Genomic DNA, 15,479 nt, shown 5'->3' on the forward strand with positions numbered 1-15,479 from the left:
CAGGGATTTCAGGCAGCGTTGGAAGCTGATGCTAGCCTGAAAGCTCTCAAGGAGCAGGCGGCACAGCCTCCTGGGGAGTCAGACTGCGAGCGGGTGGTCTGGGACCAGGGATGGCTGTTCCAGGTAACGGTCCAGCAGGGTTCACCAGAGGCGTGGCCCAGGGACCGACAGTTAGGGGTACCCTATCCGCTGAGAGAGAGGGAGGAGGGGGCAGAAACAGCCTCAGAGAGAGACAGAGGAGGAGGCAGAGACTGCCTCAGGGAAAGAGAGAAGGAGGCAGAGACAGCCTCAGAGAGAGACAGAGGAGGGGGCAGGGACAGCCTCAGAAAGAGAGAGGGAGAGGCAGAGACAGCCTCAGAGAGAGAGGCAGAGACAGCCTCAGAGAGAGAGGGAGAGGCAGAGACAGCCTCAGAGAGGGACAGAGGAGGAGGCAGGGACAGCCTCAGAGACAGAGAGGAGGAGGCAGAGACAGCCTCAGAGAGAGACAGAGGAGGAGGCAGAGACTGCCTCAGGGAAAGAGAGAAGGAGGCAGAGACAGCCTCAGAGAGAGACAGAGGAGGGGGCAGGGACAGCCTCAGAAAGAGAGAGAAGGCCGAGACAGCCTTAGAGAGAGAGGAGGGGGCAGAGACAGCCTCAGAGAGAGACAGAGGAGGAGGCAGAGACTGCCTCAGGGAAAGAGAGAAGGAGGCAGAGACAGCCTCAGAGAGAGACAGAGGAGGGGGCAGGGACAGCCTCAGAAAGAGAGAGGGAGAGGCAGAGACAGCCTCAGAGAGGGACAGAGGAGGAGGCAGGGACAGCTTCAGAGACAGAGAGGAGGGGGCAGAGACAGCCTCAGAGAGGGACAGAGGAGGAGGCAGAGACTGCCTCAGAGAGAGAGTGAAGGAGGCAGAGACAGCCTCAGGGCGAGACAGAGGAGGAGGCAGGGACAGCTTCAGAGACAGAGGAGGAGGCAGAGACAGAGGAGGGGGCAGAGACCATGGTAATGCTGATGGGTTGTCCCGGCAAGGAGAAGGTGCGGAAGGGCGCACGGGGGAACACAGGAATGTGATGCCCCCTAGCGCCCTCTAAAGCAGGGAGGTGTGATGAGGGAACAGCCGCCATCTTGGACAGGCATACTAACACAGATTGGCGTGACTCCATTTTGTCTCCTGGTCACAGGTCTGCAGAGAAGAGTGCTCCTGGCCCCCACCTTTTCTAATGAACATAGTGCCTATTAGTATGGTAATCGGCTGAGCTCAGTGTAGATTGCAGAAGGTACTTCAAAGCTCAGGGAGGAAGCCACACCAGCAGGGGGCTTGGAAATGCCTGGGGGCTTAATTAAACCACGCATGTCAAGTGGCCACTGGATACACATCTCTTATGGCTGTCCAGTCAAACCGTCTCAAACATGGAATCGTGAATTATGGACGCATCGTCCGAGGTACCGGCTCATAAAAAATATTCCCCTCGTCCTAAAGAAATTGTGCATCTAATAGTGCGACTCCTGTGTCCCTGGGAGGTCTGAAACCTGAGATATAGAGATCAGCCTCCCACAGGGACCGAATGGGTCCAGGTTTGATCCCTGTACGACCGGCAGAACAAACCACAGGCGCTGGTACTGCCCGGGTACTGATCCGATCATCCTGAGAGAAGTTATCCCATTTATTAGATAATGGAATAAATCTTGCAGGGAGGCAGAGGGGTGGAGATTGCTAAGTCCACCCAGCTACAGGGGGAGGGACACGGCAGGGTTAAGAGCTGGAACATGTGGAGAGCGGGTGACACTCAGAAGATGACCAGCTAAGAAACAGGGCATGCCAGCCAGAGTTGAGCAAGCACACGCTTTCTGGGGGCTGCCCAGCAACTAAAGTTTTGGACCTGCGGAACGCTGCGCCCCCCGGCTTCCACAAGCGACCTCTAACCTGGTAAAGTGACCTCCAGCTTTATACCTTAAGCCTTGTATCATTGTTGTTGTATTGTACTCTGACTGTAACTCTTGATATATTGTGATTGTATATTTCTTGTAATTACCTAGTGCGCCCTTAAGGCAATTAAATCATAAATTAATTTTGGGCTGATCCTTTTACTCTGATTGCGAATCCTAGAATACCCAGTGTGGGTAACAGGGCAGTCTCCCCGGCGGCCATTTGCTCTAGGTGCAGTTCCCTTACTGACCTGAGAGACAAAGGGGGCGCCGGAGAGCTGTGCCTGTGTAGTGACGTCACGGATTGGTGACGTGGGAGGAACAGGGGCTTCCTTCACATAGGGGTTACCTCCCAGCTATTGTACATTGTTGACCCTGAGGTTATTGGAATAGTGGTGATTATTTCACACTATAGCTTTTTCCACTTTTGGCACAGACTGCTGAATATTTCTGGGTTCAGTTCCCATTCTCCGGGATGTACAGGTGTTCTGCTCAAGAAGTCTGCTACTTGATTCTTGGCGCCTTCCAGGTGAACTGCCGAGATGGATTTGACAGATTTCTCCGCCCATCTGAAAATTTGGTCTGCTAGGTGTTGCTGTGGTGGATGTTTCAGACCTCCTTGGTGTCTTAGAAATGCCACTGCTGTGACATTGTCGGATAGTATCCTTACGTGTCTGCCCCTGACCTGTGACTGGGCATGGTATAACACCTTCCAGATCGCATACAGCTCCCTGAAGCTTGATGACCTTGCAGCAATCTGAGGAGTCCATTCTCCCTGGTAGTATGTCTTTTCTATATGTCCGCCCCTTCCAAATTGACTGACGTCTGTGGTAATCGTAACACAGGGCTCGAGGATCCATGGAACTCCCTCTTTTAGGTTCTTCGATGTGGTCCACCATGTTAGGGATTTCTTTACTGACAGAGAAACAATCATCTTCCTGTCCAGGGAGCCCGGTTTCCTGTTCCAAGATTTCAAAACCTCTCTCTGCAATCCCCGCAAGTGGAATTGGCTCAATTTCACACAGGGTATGCATGCCGTCATAAAGCCCAGAATCCTCATTGCCTCTCTTATGGAGGGGGTACTCCTTCTGAATTGGTGTATGTGCCTGATCAAGGCCTCCTGTTTGTCTTCTGGTTAAAAGGATGTTCTGACGTTGGAGTCTAATATGACCCCCAAAAATTTTATTCTGGAATTTGGGACCAGGCATGATTTCTTCCAATTCACAATCCACCCCAGGTCTTTTTGAATGGAAAGTGTGAAGCTGCAGTCTATCTCGAGAAGCTTCTCTGATCTCGCCATTATCCAGAAGTCGTCCAGATATGGCACTATGGCAACATTTTGGTTTCTTAGATAGGCTACAACTTCCGACATTAGTTTGGTGAATATTCTGGGCACCGAAGCAAGCCCGAAGGGGAGACATCTGAACTGGAAGTGATACATTATTCCTTTGTTCATTATGGCGAATCTCCGAAACTTTTGGTAGGAAGTGTGTATTGGGACATTGTAGTATGCATTGCTTAGATCTAAGGTGCACATCACCATGTCTTTGTCTATGAGAGGCGTTGTGGACTTTATAGATTCCATCCCGAATCTTTTGTACCGAACCCACCTGTTTAGGGGTTTTAAATTTATGATCGTTCTGCAGTCTCCCGAAGGTTTTTTTATTGAAAACAAGTGAGAGTAATGGCCTTTGCCTCTTTCTGAGATGGGTACTGGGATGATTGAGTCTAACTCTATTAACTCCTGGATGTTTGTCCACATAGAGGAGTCTGAGAGCGGACAGGGTCGGGTTACAACAAATCTTTCTGGGGGACTGTTGGAGAACTCTAGCTTGTACCCCTGAGCAATTAACTGCAGAATCCAAGGATTTTGGGATATTTTCTGCCAACCCAATAGAAATTTTTGTAACCGACCACCCACCTTGATGTCATTTATTCGGCTTTCCTGCCCCTGCACTTGGGAAGATGGAGTCTCTACCCTTTCCACCCTTGGGATAAGACCACCTCCCAGTCTTCCCTTTCCCCCTGTAGTCTGTCTTCTGACCAGGTCGGGATCTACGAAAGGGCTGGAATTTTTTAGTATTCTCCTCAGGGAACCCTTTCTTTTTATCTGAGGCTTTTTCTAAAATATCATCTAGAATAGGCCCAAATACTTTATTCCCCGAGAATGGGATTCCACACAATTTATTTTTTGATTGGATATCCCCTGACCAAGTCTTTAGCCAGATAGCTCTTCTGGCTGCGTTGGACAAGGACACGCTTCTGGCGGCGAAGCGCATGGATTCTGCTGAAGCGTCTGCCATAAAGCCTGTTGCGAGTTTAAGTAATGGTAGAGATTTGAGAATAACATCTCTGGAAGTCTTAGCTTTGAGATGTATCTCCAAATCATCTATCCATAGATGCATTGACCGGGCTACCGATGTTGCAGCTATATTGGCCCGTATTATTGCTGCCGAGGATTCCCAAGTTCTCCTGAGCAGTCCATCTGCTTTGCGATCCATTGGATCCTTTAAAGCGGAGGAATCCTCAAACGGAATTGAGGTTTTCTTCGCCACCTTTGCTAATGGAACATCAATCTTGGGAACTTCATACCACACTTTAATGTCCTCTGGATTATAAGGCAGACGGAGTCTGAAGTCTCTAGGTACTACTAGTGTCTTCTCCGCTTCCTGCCATTCTTCTAGAATCATGGAACGGATGTGGTTGTTAACTGGAAAAACCTTTGTGACTTGGGCATGTAACCCGCCAAACATTTCATCCTGGATCGAGGTCTTCTCCGGCGTGTCTTGTAACGGCATGGTGTTACGCACTGCATGAAGAAGCTCACCTGTATCTGCCGCAGAGAAGAGATATATCTTCCCTTTGCCCAATGATCCATCTCTTTCTTCCTGGTCTGAATCTTCCGAAATCTCTCCTTCGGAAGAGGGACTAGACTCTCTTGGCCTTTTCCATGTTTGCGGTTCCGACTGACTTGTCTGGGGAAGATTCAAGCTTGAGATGGATGCCTGAACCTCCTGACGAATCATTGTCCTCATACTGGTTAATAATGCAGTCTGTTCATCACCCACAATCTTAGATATGCATAGTGGCTTCCGCCAATTTTCCGGAAATTTAGCAGCACATATCGGGCATTTACTTTTCCCTGATTTTTTCCTTTCGGGTGCGGGGATGGGGGGCTCTGCCTAGGATAGATAGAGATACATAGATATACTCCGTAGGTAGGGAAGTAGGGGGAGGGGTGAGCATTGCGGTATGGCTTAGTATAGCCCACTCACGTGCCCCTGAAGCTGGTCAGTCCCTCAGGTCTGGCTGTTTCCTCCATAGTGAGGACAATTCTAGCTGTATAGCCGAGTGCTCCCTGTCAGGATGGCTGGAGGCATAAAGACCCCCTTACGACGTTTATATAGGATATACCTGGTTGATCCTGCCCTCCTTACCGCCGCTGCGGTTGACCGTGCTGTAATGCCTCAATCGAGGCCGGCGCTGCTGCCGGCGCCATGCTCCCACGCTGGCTGCGGCCGGAAGTGACTCGGCCGCTGGACCCGGAAGTGGCTGCTTGGAAGCGGTCCCTGGAAGCGGCCGCCGCACTCACCCCCTGGCAGACAGGCACCCGGACCGAGAGCCCCCTGAGCGGAGGAGACGGACCCGACCCCAGGAGCAGCGCTGCACTGGGGAGGCTGAGGGACCCCCCATAGCAGGTATCAGCCGCAGATGTCTTGCGGCAGGGAAGGGAAAGGCTGGGCCCCCCGATCCCCACCATCTGCACAGCACCGTCGGAGGAAAAGCTTGCCGTTCCTATCCGCAGTGGGACAGGAAAAACACTGGTGGGTGGAGTGTTGAGGGTCCTTTTAACCGCTTGTTGTTCCTGTCCCACTGAGGGTAAGAAGGACGTCCTCCAATGGTGCTGTCAGGTGGTGAACTGGAAAAAGTTGTTGATACCTTTTAATGGCTAACTGAAAAGATGGTAAATTGCAAGCTTTCGAGACTACACAGGTCTCTTCATCAGGAAAAGACTAAAAGAAATTCTGAAGAATCACATTTATGCACAACATAGCACAGGAAAAAAAAAAAAAAACATGGATAAGACAGGTGACATGAAGCAGAATTACCATGAGTGATAAACAGTTATGTCCATAAATATTGGACCAGTTCTTAGATAAGGAATGTTTTATTGTCCTCTGATTGGGGTCTGGTTCTGTTGTGATGACCCCTCATAGCCTGAGGGGAAAGTTCCTTAGTTGATGTAAAAAGACATAAATCCATGCGACACATTCATTCCTGCAAGTAATTTCATGTCCATAGGCTTATGATTTGGGAGACAAAAATGTACTGACACAGGTAGATCCATTCTTTTTTCTCTTATTGTGTGGCGGTGAGATTTCATTCTTGTTCTAAGCTTTTGCCCTGTCTTTTTTCTATCTACTGGCTAACACGGTACCAAGATATATATGTTTCCTGTATATAACTATAGGAATAGTAATGGATAGGTGTCTTACAGATGCCTCTCCATTACTAAGACGTGGGCTTGATGTCACCTGACAATACAAAGGTGACATCAACCCCACAAATATGAACCCCACTCGTCACCGCTACAGGGCAAGTGAGAAGAGCCGGGCAAAGCATCAGAATTGGCGCATCTAGTAGATATGCCTTTTCTGGGCAGCTGCGGGCTGCTATTTTTAGGCTGGGGGGGGCAATATCCATGGCCCCTTACCATCCTGAGAATACCAGACCCCAGCTGTCTGCTTTAGCAAGGCTGGTTGTCAAGTGATGGGGACCCCAAGCCGTTTTTTGTTTGTTTTTTTTTTTTAAATTATTATTTTTTTTAATTATGGCATGGGGACCCCTCTATTCTTGATAACTAGCCTTGCTGAAGCTGACAGCCCGCAGCTTGAGTTTTACCTGGCTGTTTAAAAAAAGTGTGGGTTCAACTATTTTTGCTAAATTATTTATTTACAGCGCAGGTGCAGCTGATGAATACTCCCATCTGCCGCTCCTGCTCTCGCTGTTATTAGTGGCAGGTGTCGGATGATGGGATCAGTTGTCCCATCAGCTGACACCAGTGACCACAGATAAACTTTATACCTCCGATCACAGCTGAGCGCTCACGCTGTCCTTTAACAGCATGGGAACTGTGGCTCTCGAACCGGCGGGGATGATTTCACCGCCGATCAGAAGCAGTGTTTGCCGCGCTGTTCCTGGTGAAGTCTGTTTGGTGTCCGTGCCCGAACACTAGGTTTCGGTACGGACGCCAAGCTTTACTGTTTGGGTTTGCCCATCTCTAATTTTTACTTCTAAAATGTTGTCTTAGCCCCAAGTTTTTAATTTTTCTAAGGGCTAATAGATTTTTTTATTTATTTATTTTTTAACAACAAACTGAGGTACATTTTTTCCCTGAGTGAGCCAATACCCTACATGTAAATCAGGAAATATTTTTCAGGCACAGTGCAAAGCTCAGAAGGCAAGGATCGCCGGATTTTACTGTTATGGTTTGCAGGTGCCATGAACCACTGGGAGAGCCCATGAGGTGCCAGAACAGCAGAACCCCCTATAAGTGACCCCATTTTACAAACTACACCTCTCAATGAATTCATCTAGGGGTGCAGTGATCATACTGACATCATGGGTGTGTCACAGAATTTTATACCACTGGGCAGTGAAGAAATAATAACTACATTTCAAGATTTAGTTTCAGCCCCAGATTTTACATTTTCACACAAGTGGGTAAAAATGACACCAAAATTTGTCCCACAATTTCTACTGAATGTGGCAATACCCCCATGTGTGGCTGTACAGTACTACTTCGCCATACAGAGAGACTAAGGAGGGACGAAGCGCCATTTGCCTCCTGGAGCGTAGATGTTCCTAGAACAGTTTGCGGACTCCATATACAGAGCTCCTAAATGCTAGAAAAGCAGAATCCCCCCTCAAGTGACCCCTTTTTGGAAACTATACCCCTTGGGGAATTTATCTACAGAAGTAGTGACGATTTTGACTCCATGGGTATTTTCCAGAAACAAGCAGCAATGAATGTTATCAAGTGAAAATTACAAACTGCCGTTGTAGTGACCAGTACATTATGCCCAGCTCATGCTTCCGGAGACACGCACCTGTAAATTAGGGGGGCTCTCATTGCTTCAGAAATGCAAAACATGGACGCAATATGTGGTTTAGGTACACTGTGGGGTTCAGAAGGGAGGAGGGCATTTGGATTTGGAAGCGGAGAGTTAGCTGAATTTCTATTGGCGGGTGGGGAGCCATTTCGCTTTTCCAGAGACTTTGTGCTACCAGTAACGTGGAATAGCCGGATTACTTACGGTAATGCTCTTTTAATGAGTCCATGACAGCACCCACTGGAGAGATAGGGATCCGCCCCAAGGAACAGGAAACCTACAGAGACATAAAAGGGGGCGGTCCCCCTCTCCTCCTCAGTTTAATTTCAGAGTACCCGGAGGACCGCCAGTGTTAGTCAACCATCACAATGCATCATCAGAATATAAACTTCATAGAAGTAATTACATTGGCTTTTATTAGGGAGGGATGTGACTGGGTGCTGTCATGGACTCATTAAAAGAGCATTATCGTAAGTAATCCGGCTATTTACCCTTCGCCATGACAGCACCCACTGGAGAGATTTCCAGAGTCCAACACCTAGGGGGGGACCACCGTGCTGAGGATAGTCCTGCCAAAGTGTAGGTCAGAGTCGGAAGACAGGTCAAGCCTGTAGTGATTATAGAAAGTGGAAGGAGCCAACCAAGTTGCAGCCTTACATATATCCTCGATTGGCACGTTCCCTTTTTCGGCCCAGGAAGAAGCCATGGCTCTGGTGGAATGTGCTTTGATACCCTCCGGAGGTTCTTCATTTTTCATGGAATAGGCCAACCGGATAGCGTCTCTTATCCACCTGGATAATGTTGCTCTTGTGACTCCATATCCTTTCTTTTTGCCCTGGAAGGATATGAACAGAGCCCTACTTTGCCTCCAACTACTAGTTTTCTCAATATATTGCAAAACTACTCTCCTGACGTCTAGAGTATGAAATTTTTGTTCTTCAGGAGTAGAGGGGTCTTTAAAGAAAGTAGGAAGATGTATCTCTTGTGACCTGTGGAACTTCCCTGCTACCTTAGGAAGGTATAAGGGGTCCGGTTTTAAGATTAGTCTGTCATGAAATGTGAGAAGGTAAGTTTGATCTATCGACAAGGCCTGAATGTCGCTGACTCTTCTAGCCGATGTTAAGGCTACTAAGAAGGCTGTTTTTAACGACAAGTGTTTCAAAGATGCTGTGTCTATAGGCTCAAACGGAGATTCTGTTAGAGAGTCTAAGACTAGATTTAGATCCCAAGGAGCTACCCTAGGTATGTGGACAGGAGTAACTCGTTCACAGGCCGTGATGAAGCGGGATACCCATTTATTACCAGCAATATTATGGCCATAGAGGGCACCCAGAGCGGACACCTGGACCTTTAGTGTGTTAACTGACAGACCTAACTCTTTCCCCTTCTGTAGAAATTCTAGTATAGATTTTATTGGGACTTCAGAGGGGTTTGAACTAGTATGGAACTGAAGAAACTTCTTCCATACTTTGGTGTAAATTTTTGTTGTAGATGGTTTCCTGCTAAGCAGGAGTGTATCAATTAGGCCTTTTGAAAAACCCCTGGAATTTAATATCTGCCTTTCAAATTCCAGGCCGTCAGGTGGAGGCTGTCCACCTGAGGGTGGAAGAAAGGTCCCTGAGAGAGAAGGTTTGGGATTGAGGGAAGCACCCAAGGATCAGTCACCGACATTGACCGCAGGCACGAGAACCATGGTCTCTTGGGCCAGAATGGCGCTATCAGTATTACTCTGGCCTGCTCTTCCCTGATCTTCCGTATTACTTGTGGAAGCAGAATTATCGGAGGGAAAGCATACGCTAGCTTGAATTGCTAGGGTGTTTGAAGAGCATCTAGAATGTCCGGGTGATCTGCACGGGACTGAGATGCGAATTTCTGGACTTGTTTGTTTTGTTTTGTAGCGAACAGGTCTATTTGGGGCTTGCCCCATAACAATGTTATTTTGTGGAAAATGTGAGGATTGAGACACCATTCTCCTTGATGAAGAGTGTGTCGACTTAGAAAGTCTGCTTGTTGATTGTCCTCTCCTTTGATGTGGACTGCCGAGAGGGACAACAGATGTTTTTCGGCCAGGATTAAGGTACTGTTTGCGGAAGACAGAGCGTCTGATCTTGTGCCGCCTTGTTTGTTTAAATACGCCACTGTCGTAGTGTTGTCTGAACAGATTCTGACGTGGCTTCCTCGTAGCTGTGGGAGAAATTGACGCAGTGCATAGTTTACCGCATTCAATTCTTTCAGGTTTGATGAATATAAATCCTCATTCTTATCCCAGGTTCCCTGGCAGAATCTATCTCCCATGTGTGCGCCCCACCTGTGGGGACTAGCGTCCGTAGTTATCGTGTGGGATGGTGATATTACCCAAGGGACACCCCCCGCTAAGTTGTCTTTATCTAGCCACCACTCTAAGGAAGATAAGACTTTCTTGGATAAAGTTATTTTTGATTCAAGGTGCCCCAGAAATTTTCTCTGTTCCCGAAGTATCTGATGTTGTAATGTTCGGGTATGAAGTTGTGCCCACTGAACGGCTGGAGTACAGGAGGAGAGGGATCCTAGCAAGGACATTCCTGCTCTCAGGGACATTTGAGGTTTGTGAATGGCCGCCACTACTTTACTCTCTATAAGAGATATTTTTTCTTGGGGAAGTAGACATTTTTGTTTTATGGAATCTAGATTGAACCCCAAAAATGTCTGAAGAGAGAGTGGGATGAGTCTGGATTTTTTATAGTTGACGATCCAGCCCAGGCTTTCTAAGGACGAGACAGTGTCAGCTAATCGCTCCGCACACTGAAGGGACGAATTTCCTACAACTAAAAAATCATCTAAGTAGGGAATGATTAATGTGTCTCTCTAGCGAAGGTAGGCCATTACTTCTAACATTACCTTCGTGAAGATCCTGGGTGCCGTGGAGAGACCGAAGGGCATGGCTGTATACTGGAAATGATGAATCTCCCCCTCAAGAGTTACTGCCACTCTTAAGTATTTTTGATACCTACTATGGATAGGGAGATGGTAGTAGGCATCTTTTAAATCAATGCCGCCCATTTTACAATTCGGAAAAAGGAGCTTAATGGCCGATCTAATAGACTCCATTTTAAACGTATAATTTTTAATAAACGTATTGAGTTTTCTAAGATTTATAATTGTTCGAAATGAACCGTCGGGTTTAGGGATTAAAAATAACGGAGAGTAGAACCCTCTACCCTCTTGTCCCTTTGGCACCCTAACTAAAACATTTTTAACTATAAGACTTCTAATTTCCAGTTCAAGGGCCTTCTGTTGCACTGGTGAGGAAAGGGCTGTTAAAATAAAGGAATCATGGGGAATTTGGAGGAATTCTATTTTAATTCCTTCCTTAATAATATTTAGCACCCAGGAACTTGACGTGATTTTTGGCCATTGGGGAAAGAAAAATTTTAACCTACCCCCTACTGGGGTGTCTGGTGTTTCAGAATTTATTGTCTCTACGGAAGGGGGGGCCTTTAAACATAGTGCCACCCTGTTTTCCCTCTCTCGTGGCCCATCGTGACGATCTTTCATTTTGTGTTCTTTTCCCCGAACGGCCTCTTCCTAAAGGTCTTCCTATAGAAAGGAATTGAGGGGTCAGGGAAGGCTTTTTTCCTCTCTTTTGCTTTTTTGAGGATCTCGTCTAATGCTTTCCCAAACAAAAACTCACCCTCACACGGAATAGCACAGATCTTAGCCTTTGACTGCGTATCCCCTTCCAGCTCTTCATCCATAACGCACGTCTGGCATTATTAATCAGACCGGCTGATCTTGCTGCAAGGCGAAGAGAGTCAGCTGAAGCATCGGCCATGAATGCTGCTGCACCTCTAATTAGTGGTATCGCATCCCGCAATTTTTGTCTGGAGACCCCCTGTTCGATCTGTTGATCCAGCTGATCAATCCAAACAAGCATGGATCTAGCAGTGCATGTACTGGCAATTGATGGTTTAAATATGCCCGTGGAAGCTTCCCATGATCGTTTTAGTGACGATTCTGCCTTCCGATCTAGAGGAACAGAAAGTAGGCCCGCATCCTCTACTGGTAGAGCTGACTGTTTTGAGGTGGAGGCGACTGCAGCGTCCACCTAAGGGATTTTAGTCCATGAAATTAACTCCTCATCATTAAAGGGGTACTTCCTTTTGGAGGCTGACGGGAGAAAACCTCTCTGGTCCTGTTTCTCCCACTCCCTCTTAATCAGTGCCTTAACCGCAGGAATTACTGGGAATGCTCTTCTCCTCCTCTCTGCCAACCCTGCAAACATGATGTCTTGTGCAGTTTGGTCGTCTTTTGCATCCTCACAACCTATAGTATTCCTGATGGATTTTACTAGGTTGTCCACCCCATCAAGGGGAAAACAAGCTCGACCCTCAATGTCGGATTGTGTCGAGGAAGAGGATGATGCCTGCGAGGAGTCTGAGTGGATAATGCCTTCCTCCTCGGACCCAGAGCTGGATATAGCCTTTTCTTTCCCGGATTTTTTAGGGGGGGTACTGGCTTGTGAGATGGCCTGTAATTCCTCACTAATTATGGCTCGTATATCTGTGACCGACATAGATGGACTCTGCATTGTTTCCGCCATACATTGATTGCAGAGTTTTTTTGGGGTGGGAATCTGGGAGAGGCTCGTCACAACGCACACTGTTTGTGCTTAGATTTCTGTCTCCTTTTGGCTGAAATAGGAGGCTGCGACTTTCTGGATCTTGAATCCTTGGTCTCACTCCTGCGGCTGGCATCTGAGGACCTTCTGCTGGCTGGCTCACCTGCTGGGTCCACTGTTTTGCCTGGGGCCAAGATCCGGTCAGTTTCCCTTTTTTTTTTTTTTTTTTTCTTCTCCACAGCGGTGTACTGCGCATGCGCGAAACCGCGCTTTCCCTCACCGCTGTGTGAGTGACCCGGAAGTGTTCCCATACCTCCGGGTCAGTATGGGGATTCTTACACCGCTCCACGCATGTGCGGCCGCCATCTTATCCCGGCCTGCGCTATGGAGCGGTGTACCGGCTGCCGCTGCAGCTGTGCCGCAGATCCCGGACCTTTTACCTGCTGGCCCGCATCTGGAGCCTCTTCAAGGCCGCACCTCTGCAGCGTTGCTCTGTGGAATCAGGCGGCGTCTTCCCGGACCCAGCCATCCCACGTGCCGGACAGACGAGGGGGGAGCCGTCTAACGGAGTCTCCCCCGACGCTGCTTCTGGACTGCATCCCCTGCCGTTCCCGCAGAAACCGCACAGGCGGATGCTCCTAGCCCAGGTATGATCTTCTGTAGTTTTCTCAGAGATCCTGTCCCCTGGGAACAGGAAACCTAAACTGAGGAGGAGAGGGGGACCGCCCCCTTTTATGTCTCTCTAGGTTTCCTGTTCCTTGGGGCGGATCCCTATCTCTCCAGTGGGTGCTGTCATGGCGAAGGGTAAAACCCCCTATATTTCCCAGACAGATCTGAGTGGGGACTTGCTTTCTTTGTGGATTGAGTTGAAGCTTTTATTGGGAACATTTTACATAACGTTTGGGATCACATTTATCCAGCGCTCTATGATGAGCACTTTGGGGTTTCCATCTAAATCTGAGTGACGCGACAGATGAAACCCCTGAGGGATCCATTCACTATAATGAGGCAGCAGAGTTACTCTGGGCTCCGTCTGGCCTCTGTTCAGCGGCGTCCTTTTCAGAAATGCACAAAACTCTGGTCAATGGTACTTTTATGCAATCCTAAAAAGACGGACACTGCCGGATCACAGGTCCTATGGCACCCACAGTGCCTCCATCTGCCTCATTATAGAGAATCTTCCACCGGGGCGTCTGTCTGAATCACTTATTTCAGAGATTTACACGGAAACCCCGATGCAAGCACTCAGCGCAGACCGCAGAATAAATGTGCGCTGAGCCTTACTGCGATCTTTGGGAGGCAGAGTGAAAAAAAAAAAAAATGCATGTGCAGAATTGGTTTTATTAATTTTTTATGTGGTTCCTCATGCGGTATAAGTGATTAGGCAACTTTATTCGGGTCGGTGCGATTACAGGAATACCAGATTTATAGCGGGTTTTTATGTTTGGCTCCTGTCACACACTAAAACCGCATTTCAGTGTGTGGCAAAATTGATAAGGCAGTTTTATTCTCCAGATCAGTACGATTACAGCGATACCTTATTTATATCTTTTTTATATTTTGGCACTTTTACACAATAAAAAACATTTAATAGAAAAGATAATTACTTTTACATTGCTTTATTCTGAGGGCTAATAACTTATTTTTCCTCTGATGGAGCTGTATGGCAGCTTGTTTTTTGTGGGACAAGATGACATTTTCAGCGGTGCCATGTTTATTTATATCTGTCTTTTTGATGGCGTTTTATTCCACTTTTTGTTCGGCGGTAGGATGAACAAGCATTGTTTTTTGCCTTGTTTTTTTTTATTTTTAGTGGGACAGTTTTATAGGTCGGGTCGTTGCTTAAGTGGCGATACCAAATGTGTACTTTTATTGTTTATACTTTTTTCATACAAATTATTTATAGATACAATATCTTGATTAGATTTTTTTTTTTACATTTTTACAATTCTTTAAAAAAAAAAAAAAAAAAAAGTTTTACTTTTTTCCCCACTTTGGGACTATCATTTTATGAAGGCTGATCGCTTGCACAGCGTGGAGATGAAGCAGCATCCCCATGCTGTAGAAGTTGTCAGCGCTGCACTGACAGGGAAAGTTGCTGATCATGCACTGCGCATGATCAGCAACTTTCCTAGCTTTTGTGACCCTGATGTCGTCATGATGACATCGGGTCACCCTGGCAAGGATCGGGACCTCATGTCATGCAGCGGGGTCTCCGGTCCAAAGGCAGAGAGGCTGTCAGCCCTCTTCCTGGCTCCCGGAATGCTGCAATCGTGTTCGATTGCAGCATTTAGGGTATTTAAGTGCCTGGAGCGGTGTGTGACTGCTCCCGGCATAGAGGGCCGAATGTCAGCTGTCAGAATCAGCCGACACCCAGCGGCAATCGCCCACAAACAGCCCGTGTGAGCGGGCGATCGCGATGATGTAATATTCCGTCCCTGGTCAAATAGGCCCAGGGCACATGGACGGTATATGACGACATATGTAAGAAAGGGGTAGAAACAGAGGATAGGGAAAACATGACTTCCAGGGCTACTTAGCAAAAGTGTTGCAGCCAAGGATAGATCATTCAGGCTGTGTGCTTCTCCGCTCTTCTAGTTATGAAGGGATGACAAATTTAAACAGTTTTGGAAAAAGGTTCAGGATAAATTTTACATCTTCTCCCATTCAATTATTGAGCACCTTGACTGCTGGAGTGTTGACGAGAAGGGGGGGAAAAAAACAAAAAAACAAAAACAAAACCCATGTATCAAACTATTTTTTTAAAGATTTGCATTAGTCTAAGGCTGCATATTTTATTGGATGAATGCTTAGTATGTTACATGATACAATTCAGTCCGGGATACACAACGACACATACAGCAAG

The sequence above is a fragment of the Ranitomeya variabilis genome, chromosome 7 (assembly GCF_051348905.1).
Source record: "Ranitomeya variabilis isolate aRanVar5 chromosome 7, aRanVar5.hap1, whole genome shotgun sequence".
Taxonomy (NCBI): Eukaryota; Metazoa; Chordata; class Amphibia; order Anura; family Dendrobatidae; genus Ranitomeya; species Ranitomeya variabilis.